The 11,769-nt window shown below is 31.9% G+C and overlaps 1 pseudogene; it reads right to left on the reverse strand.

The window, feature by feature from the left end:
- Positions 1–2,347: 2,347 nt before the first annotated feature.
- LOC111739577 lies at positions 2,348–2,466 on the reverse strand (annotated as a pseudogene).
- Positions 2,467–11,769: the final 9,303 nt, after the last annotated feature.

Below are 11,769 nucleotides of genomic sequence, written 5' to 3' on the forward strand. Positions count from 1 at the left end.
TATACAATTTTATCTATTAATAAATAAAACATTTTATGATCAGCAATGTTGTAAAACACTTTTGAGTCACTTGTGTTAAGCAAATTCTGAAGCTTCCTAACAATTTGTTACTAAATTTAAATTAACTTTTAGAAAAAGAATACTATTTCTCGCCCATGTATCCATTTGGATCTTATCTAAATGTTTTATTTTCCAGAATGATTTTATAGCCATAAGAATCTCTTTTAAAACATAATCCTTTTTATTTTCAAGCCTCATTTCTCTAAGTATCATTAGTATAAGTTCCTAAATACTTAAATGTGGCTGAAAATTTCAAAGCAATAAGGTTCAATTATACCTTAATGTGGATAAACATGTCAATCTGAAGAACTAGGCATCCCCTGAAGCTGAGGATGAAAAGGCAATTTAGTAGCACAGAACAATTATCTACTTATTTTATACATAAAATATACAGTGCACAAATAATTCAAACTCTGATCTCTTAATGTGAGAGTTTAGTTCATTAACCCACCACACTGAATTCACAAATCTTCTGATACTGGAATACACTAGAGAGAATCATACAGTAATGCATCTAATAGTGATTTGCTATCGAGCAAAGGGACGTTTTCCTCAATTTCAGCCATGTAACCACGGTGTATTACCGCACATGAGGTTCTTCTCAGCATTTTGCCATCTAAAATAAACATGAGGGCAACTCCCATAAAAATGATTTATTTTCTTTTTTAAAGAACGTGTTTATCATGAAGCAGCATACTACAGTATGTTGGAGGGGAAGCATGGATTTCGTTTCCAGTAAGAATGGAATAATTCTCTCTGTCTTATTATATTTATGCTAAATTTGTAGCAGCATAACAGTTATTTTTATGGCACTGTCAAGAACAGGAGATGCAAAGAGGGAAAGGATAATCCAGAGACATCTAGAATTTGATGTCATCGTGTAGAAGATTATCATTGTTAGGTTTAAGTCTCAAGCCTTTTATGCCCATTCTGTTCATAAAAAGAGACAGAAATGTCAGAAAGGCAATGTTAGTTGTTTTATACTAGCTTGCTGTGATGGTTTAATTTAACATGGAAAGTTTGTGACTTTTTCTTCTGAAATCCACTGCTTAGAATATATGTTTCTGATCTTTTCAAAAAAATAATCAGCTAAAAGAAATTTGTAAAATGAGTGAAAAACTTTGGATACATTTGAAAAATGTTGCATTTGACTTTTGTCCCTTTTAATCTGGATAAAACTTCTGTTAAATGCACAGAATACGAGATTTTTTATGTTGATGGAGTCTCATAACTTAAAACATTTACAAATAACTTTAGGCAATCAGAATAGAAATTTTTCTCAATTCCTAGTATAGGATTATTCTATGTGTATAGCATGTTCTCTTAGTCATCATCTTACTGTTTTCTCTCTCTCAGATATTAAAGAAATAACAGTAAATTGAGGCTTTCTCTATTGTACTTTATTAAAAACAGAATTGATGTTTTCATGCATATAGCTCTTTTTATTAAACAATAATTAAGGATATTCTCTATATCTGTGTTTTATTTATGTGTAAAACCAACTTAAATGCATATCATTGATTTTGAGAGGAGCAGACTTCCTTGTCTGACAAGAAGGTCCAGAGTAAACAAATTACAGTGTACACAATGTTGGGCATTCAAGATTAAGTAGTCATAAAAGCTAACCCTAACTGCATTTTAAACACCAAGCTTCCATTTTAAATATATTATTGAAATGCTATAATAGGATGACATTATATAAATATTCTTTTAGTTATTAACAGTCATCATATAAATTTCAAACGTTTCGATGTTTAATGTCTACAGTTTATATGAATGCCCAATAAAAAAAAATGCAGGTTCTTTTACCTTTTGTTCTTTAAGAATAAGAAAACAGAGAAGTTTGTTTATTCTTTTATTTGTACTTCTATTTAGTATTCGAAGGTATTTTTTTCTTTTTTCTAAAATGAATTATAAAAAAAATTTGCATATAATATGGTACTACAAGATTTAGTTTAGTTGATTTTCTGAGTTCAGCTTTGAACATAATAAAATCAAAAAGATAACACACTCCAAAGTAAATGAATATTTTAACCCATATAAAATTTATATTTGAAAAAAATGAAATGAAGCTCCTAAAGAAATATTGACCTCCAAAATAAAATAATAATTTGAAAATATTCTAGGGAATTATATAGTATAGATAATATTAAAACACTCTGTCACTTGGATAATTCTTATAAAATGAATAGCATGGCATATCTTAATTAATGTTGATATATAAATTAAGAAAGGAGAGAGCTTATAAAATTTTCCCCTATTTCTGATTGTAATAATTTTTTTTTAATGCCTACAGCCCCTGGTATTCCTAGGTGGTCTCCCATCCAAGTACTAACCAGGCCCGATACTGCTTAGCTTCCAAGATCAGACAAGACTGAGCTCATTCAGGGTGGCATGGCCGTAGCTGATCTTAATAATTTTTATATTTAAATAATGTAAATATAAAATATGTGAAGGTAGTATTTGTATTATTTGTATAATTATAAAATAATTATGAATCTTACTTCGCTATGTGAGGTATTGTGTTAATACATAAAAATATGTTATTAATATTACTGCTGTGCCAGAATTGATGTTTTCATTCATATGGCTCTCTTTTTTATTAAAAGATATTTAAGAATTTTCAGATTTACCTCAAAATATTCAAAGAAACTCTCTTTTTAGAGACATAGTTTTCATTAAACTGACAAAAATTTATTGAGCGTGTTAAGTATGTGACTATAACTTTGTAAGGTATTAGATTCTCAGCTGTAAGTAAGATAAAAAAAAAATGTCCTCTTCTCATGGAAATGCATTTGTTGTGAAAAGTGTAAATAATATTATCAGAGGAAGAACAAATTACAGGAAAGATATGCAACAAGAGAATATTACAAAATAACTTAATCTCATCTGATTAGGAAGGAGGAAGTGGTTGAGAAAGCCTTCACTGAGGGAAAAATCTAAAGAGAGATTTGTCTAATGCACAGGTATGACAATGATTCTTTCCATGAACAAACTTTGGTCAAGTTTCTAAACCTTTCTCCTAGGTCAATCTGTGCAGTTCCTTGAAAAATCTAGGTTTAGCAAGAAACCTGCTAAATAATTTTAACCAGAAACTCCAACATATCTGACCACCCTCCATGTCTGTCCAGATTTCTCAACCTCCACCGTTGCCCAGGTGTATCTGATCATCCTGGCGTGCAAGAATTCTGTTATGTTAGTTTAGCAAGAACCCCGATTCCTATTTCTTCTTAGTAATTTTCCATCTGCTAACTTCTACCCTGTTCCTTGGCTATAAATTTCCTCTTGCTCCTGCTATGTCTGAAGTTGAGCACACTCTCTCTTTTCTACCATAAAATTCCATTGTAATGGTCTCTATAATTATCACGGTGGTCCTGAATAAAGTCTGCTTTTCCATATTTAACAAATGTTATTTGAATATTATTTTTCTTTAGCAAGTATTTGCCAAGTGAAGAGAAAAGAAAGACTCTTTCAGAGAAAACAGAGCACTTAAAGGCTAGAAGTGAAAGGGAACTTGGTGAACTCACTGAGAAAGGGCCCATAAGATATTAAGAAGTGAGAACACAGAGCCAAAAGAGTCAAGAGTTGTAGAATATAAAGATGTCAAATTATAATGTACACCTGAAAATTATATAATTGTATTAACCAATGTTACCCCAATCAACTTAATTAAAAAAAAAAGAGTCAAGAGTTAAATAATTTTGTAAGTCATTTTAAAAAGCTGGAAATGGGTCCTAAAACAAAAAATTTAAAGGTTTTATGGAAAGTTATAATATAATGTCATGTTTGTTTCAATATGTTCTCTGATTTTTGATGAGCACTGCCATTGTAACAAGATCATATACAAGTCTTCTATAGTTATTAGTGTTAAATAGCTGAGAATCTAAAGTCACTTTAGCTATTCCCTTTCAAGATATACTTTTAAAAAGAGTCATGTCTCCTTGAGTCTTACATCCAATATCTCTGATGTCCTCTACAATATTGTGTTAGTTTCCCAGGGCTGTTGTAACAATGTACTACAAACTAGGTAGCTTAAAACAGCAGAAATTTATTATCTCAGTTATGAAGGCTAGAAGTCTGAAATTGAGGTGTTACTAGGGCCACGCTCCCTATGAAATCTGTAGAGGAATTCTTCCTTACCTCTTTCTAGCTTTTGCTGGTTTGCCAGCAATCTTTGATGTTCCTTGGCTTGAGTCTGCATAATTCCACTTTCTGTCTTCGTCGTCATATGTGTGTGTGTCTCTGTATCTTCATGTAACCATCTCCTTCCAAGGACACCAACCATACTGGATTAGTGTCTACCCTACTCCAGTATGACCTCATCTTAACTAATTACTTCTGCAACAATCTTATTTCCAAACAGGTCACACTGAATAAGTAAAGGTACTTTGTAATGGGACTCCAACATATCTTTTTAGGAGGGACACAATTTGACCTATAACAGTAAGACCATTATATTTATTCACATTGTCCCTTATTTACCGTGAATATAACAGTGATTATAAGGACACAGTACATAATAGTTTTAGAAACACTATTTGGAGAAGAGCAAGAGCAAGAATAGTTTTAGAAACACTATTTGGAGAAGAGCAAGAATAGTTTATATTACAAACTATTAGAAATATAACTGAAAACAATGAATCCAAGCAGTCTAGAAAATGTATTTTTAATCCCTTCTCTATCAGTCATGCTGAGTTTTGTAATAATAATTACAAAAAATTAATCGTAAACATGTTAATGGTATTGCATACATCAATCTAAACTAGATTATAGATTATGGATGGAATAATACTGAAAGAAGAATATTGGATCTGGAAATTTTGAATGGAATGACATTATCTTATAACCTCTATTCATGAGCTACACTGACAATGTAAGGTCAAGGTATATCTCTATGAATTATAAGAAGATTTCTAAACATAGAAGTTATGGAGATAGAATAACTTTGAAAATAGAGTGATTAAATTACAATTCTAAGTGTTATTCATTTTCAATGACATCTTCAGGGTTGTTTTTCAAATGAAATATACTCAATGATTAAGGATTTCATCAAAATGCTTTCCTAACAACATACTAAGGTTAATGTTCTAATCAAGTGAGTTCTTAGAAAGAAAATCTCTTCTCACAGTGATTTAATATCCTATTAGTTTTCTGATCATCTATCTATCTATCTATCTATCTATCTATCATCTATCATCTATCTAAGTACATATATATACAACTATTGGTATCTCATTTACTAGAGACTAAAATTCTTATTGTCAAAAAGGTTCAAATATATTTTGATGTCAAATATTCATTGTAGACAGAGAAAGACAAATACGCTATGATTTCACTTACATGTGGAATCTGAAAACAAAACAAAACAAAAACCAAGCTTACAAACACAAAGAACAGATTGTTGGTTGCCAGGGGCGAGAGAGTGGCAGGTGGGTCAAATGGGTGAAGCGGGTCAATAGGTATAACTATCCAGCCATGAAATAAATATGTCATGGGGTGTAATGTACAGCATAGTGACGACAGTTAATAATACTGTATTGCATGTTTGGAAGTTGCTAAGAGTAGATCTTAAAAAGTTCTCATCATAAGGAAAAAATGTGTAACAAACATTATAGTGATAGATGTTAACTAAACTTGTAACTGCTTTGCAGTATATATAAATATCGAATTGTGTTTTACACCTGAAACTAAGATGTTTGTCAGCACCGAGCTGATCGAGAAGAGAAGGTTCAATGGTGAGATGTCCAATTGGAAGAATGCACAAGAGGCAGACACGAGAATGAAATGGCAGGCACTAACTTTATTGTGGGGAGCAAGCTTCTGTTGCTTCTATTGCAGTTCTACTGGGGAAAGTGCGGTATTGAGCGCACTTCTGCTCTCCTTCTCATGCTTCCCTTCTGCCCTCCAGGGAACTGCATGGCTCCACACATAGCAGAGTACAATAGTGGCATTCAGCCACGCATGCATGATATAATAAGCTGAAGTATGTTTACATATTTGAGGCACAGGAGCCCTACTACATTAATGTAACATTCTAAATCTGGGGTCCTATTCCTAGCCGCGAGCCTGGATCACAGCCAGACCTGAGATCTGAGATAAGAACCAGCCAGGCCTGGGACCCACAGTGTTATATGCCAATTGTAATGCCATGCCATTAAAAAACAACAACAACAACAACAACAACAACAACAACAAAACTTCATTGGGAAAATAGTTGAGCTGTGGTGGGTGGTAGACAAAATTTTTAATTCTCACCTGGAAAAGAAACTAATTAGCAGTTGTTGGCCATGAGAAAATCTCAAAGAAACTCTAATAGACTTTATCCAAATGGGTTAGAATGCTATCTTAATACACCTATTAGTTCTAGCAAACAGATATCTATGAGATTTGTCTGCCTAATGGTCATGGCTTTTCCCCTTCTTTTGGTTATAGCACTTCAGTTGAGTTCTGGTTTGCCAATCTTCTACTATTAATTCAATTTTGGTGGGACTGAACTAAGCAAAGTACTCTGCCATTCCCTAGACAATAATTGGATATATAATGAAGGCAAGACTACTCAATCTCTATTGTTTAGGACTTTTATTCTTGTGATAGAAAAAAATAAAAATGTTTGGAGTCTTTTCACCCAAAGGCAGTCTTTAGCAGACCAATAATTATTTTTAGTACCTGACATATATATATATATATTTAGTGGAGAAATTTCTCACTTTTTCCTTCTATGGGTTATCTTCTTTCCTTCTTATACCGTTTGCCAAAGATAGTCAAAGTTGCGAGTTATTTGTAACAATAATAATGACAACAATTTAAAAAATAAACAACTTTATTTTTTCACCCTAGTTGGTGTTGGGAAAAGTATATACAATTATTGAACTTCAAATTCTTCACCCTCAAAATAAGAAGAGCTATTTACTTTTCAGATTGATTATAATAAATAAATTAAATTGTCTATATAAAGTTTTCAGGAAAATGACTGGCAAGTAGCAAGTACTCCAAAAGTAATTGTCTGTTCCACATTTGTTTTTCTCCATACTCTAAACTAAAATATTGCCTGTTGGGGAAGCTACACAGTTATTTTAACTATTTATACATGTATTAATTCATAATTATATACATACACATATTATTGCTCCTTTTTTTCTATAGAATTCTAATATAGATTTTATTCACTATAACTGGTATCTTTATAAGATATGGAAATTTGGACACTGACATGCGCAGAGAGAAGATGATGTGAAGACACAAAGAGAAGACAGCCACTACAAGCCAAGGACACCAAGACACCAACCCTTCCAACTACTTGATCTCAGACTTCTAGGCTCCAGAATTGTGACAAAATAAATTTCTGTTGTTTAAGCCACCCAGTCTATTATACTTTGTTACAGCAGTCCTAGAAAACTTATCCAGATTTTGGTACCAGGAAGTTAAGTGCTGCTACAGCAAATATCTAAATATGTGGAAGCAGATTTGGAACTGGGTAAGGAGGCTGGAAGGCTGGAAGAGTTTTCAGGTGCATATTAGAAAAAAGCCTAGATTGCCTTGAACAAATCGATGGTAGAAATATAGAAATTAAAGGTAATTCTGGTGAAGGCTCATAAAAAAAACAGAGCTATTGTTGTAGCCACCAGCTCCTGATAAACACACGGATCAGAAATCAACGAGTTATAGGAAACACAATCTTTATTCAGCCAGCTGGGTCTGCCAGGGGTACGCAGACCCCAAATTAAGCAGCCCCTAAATATAGTGGTACAGGGTTTTTAAGCCCTAAACCCCTATTCTTCGTCCTGTTTGAACACACAAGTCTATTTTCCTTCTTTTTACTAACTGTCAACCCATAGGTTGGTTGTGCAAGCGGAGGGTACAGAAGCAGAAAGCTTCTTGTTAGAGCATTATGTTCTCATGGGCGATAGCCAAATAGTAATTTTCCAGCCAGCACACTATAGAGAAAGCTTCTATCATGATAAAGAATACATATAACATCATGGACAGATAGGTGGTAAAAATATAAATGTTAAAGGTTCTTCTGGTAAGGTCTCCCCTTCATAGAGGAATATGTCATAGGAAACTAGAGGAAAGGTGATCCTTCTTATAAAGTGGCAAAGAACTTAACCTAATTGTTTTGTAGTATTTTGTGAAAAGTAGAATTTATAAGTGATGAGATTGGAAATTTAGCTAAGATTTTTAAGCAGTGTTAAAAGTATGGCACGAGTTTCTCCTTGCTGATTACAGTAAAAAGTGAGAAGAAATAAATAAATTGACCAAAGAATTGCTAAGCAAAAAAGAATCAGAACTTGAAGATTTGGAAAATTTGCAGCCCGTCCATATTGCAAAAAGAGAGCAATCATGTTCTGGAGAGAACATTAAGGTGGAGGGAGGCCTGACTCATTTGCTAGAGATTATAGGTGTGGTCCATACATCCAATGAATCACCTCAGTAAATGCCAGAAATAGAGATGGGAAAGATCAGTGGCAAACCTTCTTGTCTGATGGTTTGTGATTTGCATAGGAAGCCATCAAGGTTTTGAGAATTGTAACAGTAGAAATGCTGCCAGCTTAGCCTGAAGAGGTCAGAGATAGGACAAAATAAAGGAAGACTGTTGGACTTCTGAGATTCCAGAGGATTAGTCAACAGAGATATCTGACTGTGAGCATGAGCTAACCTTCAAGGAAAAGGAATTTTACAAGGTTGCCACCACCACCACGGGCCCAAGCCTAGGGAACAAGAATGATTCTTTAGCCAATGGAATTTTCCCTGCCAAGTTCTGAAATTTCATGGAATCGATGGCCCTTCACTTTTTCCCAATTTCTCCCGTTTGGAATGAAAATGTTTATTCATTCTATGTCTATCCTATTCCCATATTGGAATGAATAAAGAAAATTATGTGGTAGTTGTGGAGAGTACTTGTATAATCCTACTTTTCTTTTCAATTCCAGTAGTCACAGGTACCATTCTAACATATTACTAAAATTATTTCTCACTAATTCTCCTATTTTTCACATGATATACTCACTCTTCATGAGGTAAAAATGAGGTCTTCTATCACAATGTAAAATTGGCTAACTTTTCAATCCTACACTCTTTAGTGGCAACAAATCTTTTCACAAATTAAGTCAAATTTTCTCATCATTGTCTTTAAAGCTTTTTACTAGCAGCTCATTTCATATCTAATTAGTATTCTTTCTCTGTGTTGCAACACTCATGCTACTTCCTCATGGGTGGGGGGGCGGGGAATCTATTTGCTTTTTTTATATTACTCATTGTGTCTCACTTGCCTATTATAAAATAAACCATAGCTGATTTCTTCAGTATGCTCATTTATAATGATATAAAAGAAAGAAAATTGACAAATACGAAAAGAAGCAAAAATCTAAGTCAAGAAAGGTCAAAATTAAAGTGTTGTCAATATGACTATGTGCTTTTACAGCCCGTAAGTAAAAGTTAGCTACTGTTTACATAACTCACTGAAAGCCAATGGTTAGATTTTTTTCAAAACATTCTACAGACTTCTTGCTTGGTTGAGCTTCAACTTGAGTTTGAGTGGTGATTGTTATGAAAAGTAAAAATTTTTTGGCGGGGAGTACAATTATTTTTCCAAAGGTATATTTATTTTCTGGACTATTACTTTAGAAAATTCTGTCAAGTTATTGTTTCAAGTAGGGTTTTTTATTTAGTTTTTTAACTGGTTTGTTTAGCTGCTTTAATAAAATAATTTACTAATTATAATCTAGAGCCCATGCATAGACATTTTTTAAGAAAATGCTTTAGAGAGTAAATAAACAAACAAGAATCTATTCATAAAACATGAGTCAAATGCAAACATAAAATCAAATATGTTTTACTTGGTTTACATGCATTTAAGTGTGGATTTTGTTTTTAATTAGAAGTTCTCCTAAATCTAAACATTCCAGTGACTAGAATGTTTAGTGGCATTTAAAATAAGCATCTAGTGGCATTTAAAATAAGCAATGCTTACTTAATATTTTCAGACCCCTTAAAAAGTTTAATAATCAGGTAAATCCAAGCAACAGGAGCACACTTTATAGGCTTATTAGATATATGAATGCCATGAGAACACAACTTTAAATTTCTTAACTTAAATCTATAAAGATTAAAGTATTTTTATTTATATTAAAGTTGGATAAAAGAATGCAATTCTTTATGTACTTTCAAGCCTCCTGATACCTGTGAATGGATATGTTGAATTTTTATAGCCACATACATAATAAATAGCAAAATTTAATACCAGTTAAAAGAAGTTATAGAACTAGGGTTGTTAGTGGATCATAGTTTCTAGATAACTCAAATTCTACAAGAAATACATTACCATCTCGATATCTATATCTCCCTTTTCTTTTAACTGGTTTTTACTTGTTGATATTTTGTTTGAAACGCTGAATCTTCTGTATAGATAGACTCTCTAAATCTGAATCACAGAGTGTATTTTATTCTAAGGACATTTGAAAGTCTATAGATTAGAAAATCTAATAATTAATATAATTTGATGAATAATTGGTGAAAACATTCTGTCAAAATTAATAAGTAATTGGAAGCATCGTTGATCACTTAATTTGTCTTATAGATTAATTTATAGTAGGAATATATTTATGATTACAAAAAGATAAAAACCTTTGTGCATAGTTATATTTACAAATGAAGTCTATCTAATGTTGTTCTTTATAATGTTTAGTAAATAAATTAATCATCATTTAGCAATTTTCTGGAGTACATATTTGGTAATGTTTTTATTGAAATTGCATAATTATAAAAATATGCATGTTTGCAGTCTAGATTAGAACAACAATTATTTTGAGATTTTAATCTCCTGAAAAGTTTCTGTTTACACATGTATACATATGTATTTATCCAATAAAAATGTTGTAGAATAATTCATTTTTTTTCTCTTTCACTTCCTTCTTTTTACACAGGTCAATTAATGCACAAAATTTTTAAGATTTTTTACCCTCCCAGTCATTCCCCATTTAATTCTTTATTTCTAATTTTCAATATTTTGTTCAGTCAAAATTATCGCTAGGTATATTTTGAACTCTGATCACTATAAAGCTACAAAATAATCTGATTATGTGAATCTTAAACTGTTTAATTTATATATTTCTTGTATACTCTGAAAACTGGTAAACTAATACAAATTCAACAAAATTATCACTAGAGTTTTAAAACCAAATTTAATAACTTTCTCAAGAATTTGTAAAGCAAATTATAATAAAATCTTAGTGTCGCGTTATTTTTCTTTAGTGGAATCCAGTATAAAGCCTTGGAAACCATCCAAGCATTATTAAATATATAAACACATTTTTACCGGTGCTAATTTTTGGAATAGTCTTCAAGTAGCTTTATTTAGAGAAGGGTTAAGATAAATAACAATATCATAAATATATAAATATGAGATACCTTTTTCATAAATACCTTTTATATGTCTCTCCTTCAAATTGTTAAAGCTGGAGACTTAAAAAAATATTTTCATAACAACATATTGATTTTTTTTGTGTTGTGTAATTTCTTTGGGTCATTTTGCAGTTGGATGGATTCCTGAATTCATCCACTTGACATATAAATTAATAATTCTGGTGAATTAGATCAATATTGTTTTACATTTATTCTGAATTATTCAGACAGATTTGTATACAAGGTGATGAGGAAATAAAAGTCAATAGATCAAGTCAATGTCCATGCATATATTGGACTACATTGGCT

The sequence above is a fragment of the Pteropus vampyrus genome, unplaced genomic scaffold (assembly GCF_000151845.1).
Source record: "Pteropus vampyrus isolate Shadow unplaced genomic scaffold, Pvam_2.0 Scaffold2, whole genome shotgun sequence".
In the NCBI taxonomy this organism is placed as follows: domain Eukaryota; kingdom Metazoa; phylum Chordata; class Mammalia; order Chiroptera; family Pteropodidae; genus Pteropus; species Pteropus vampyrus.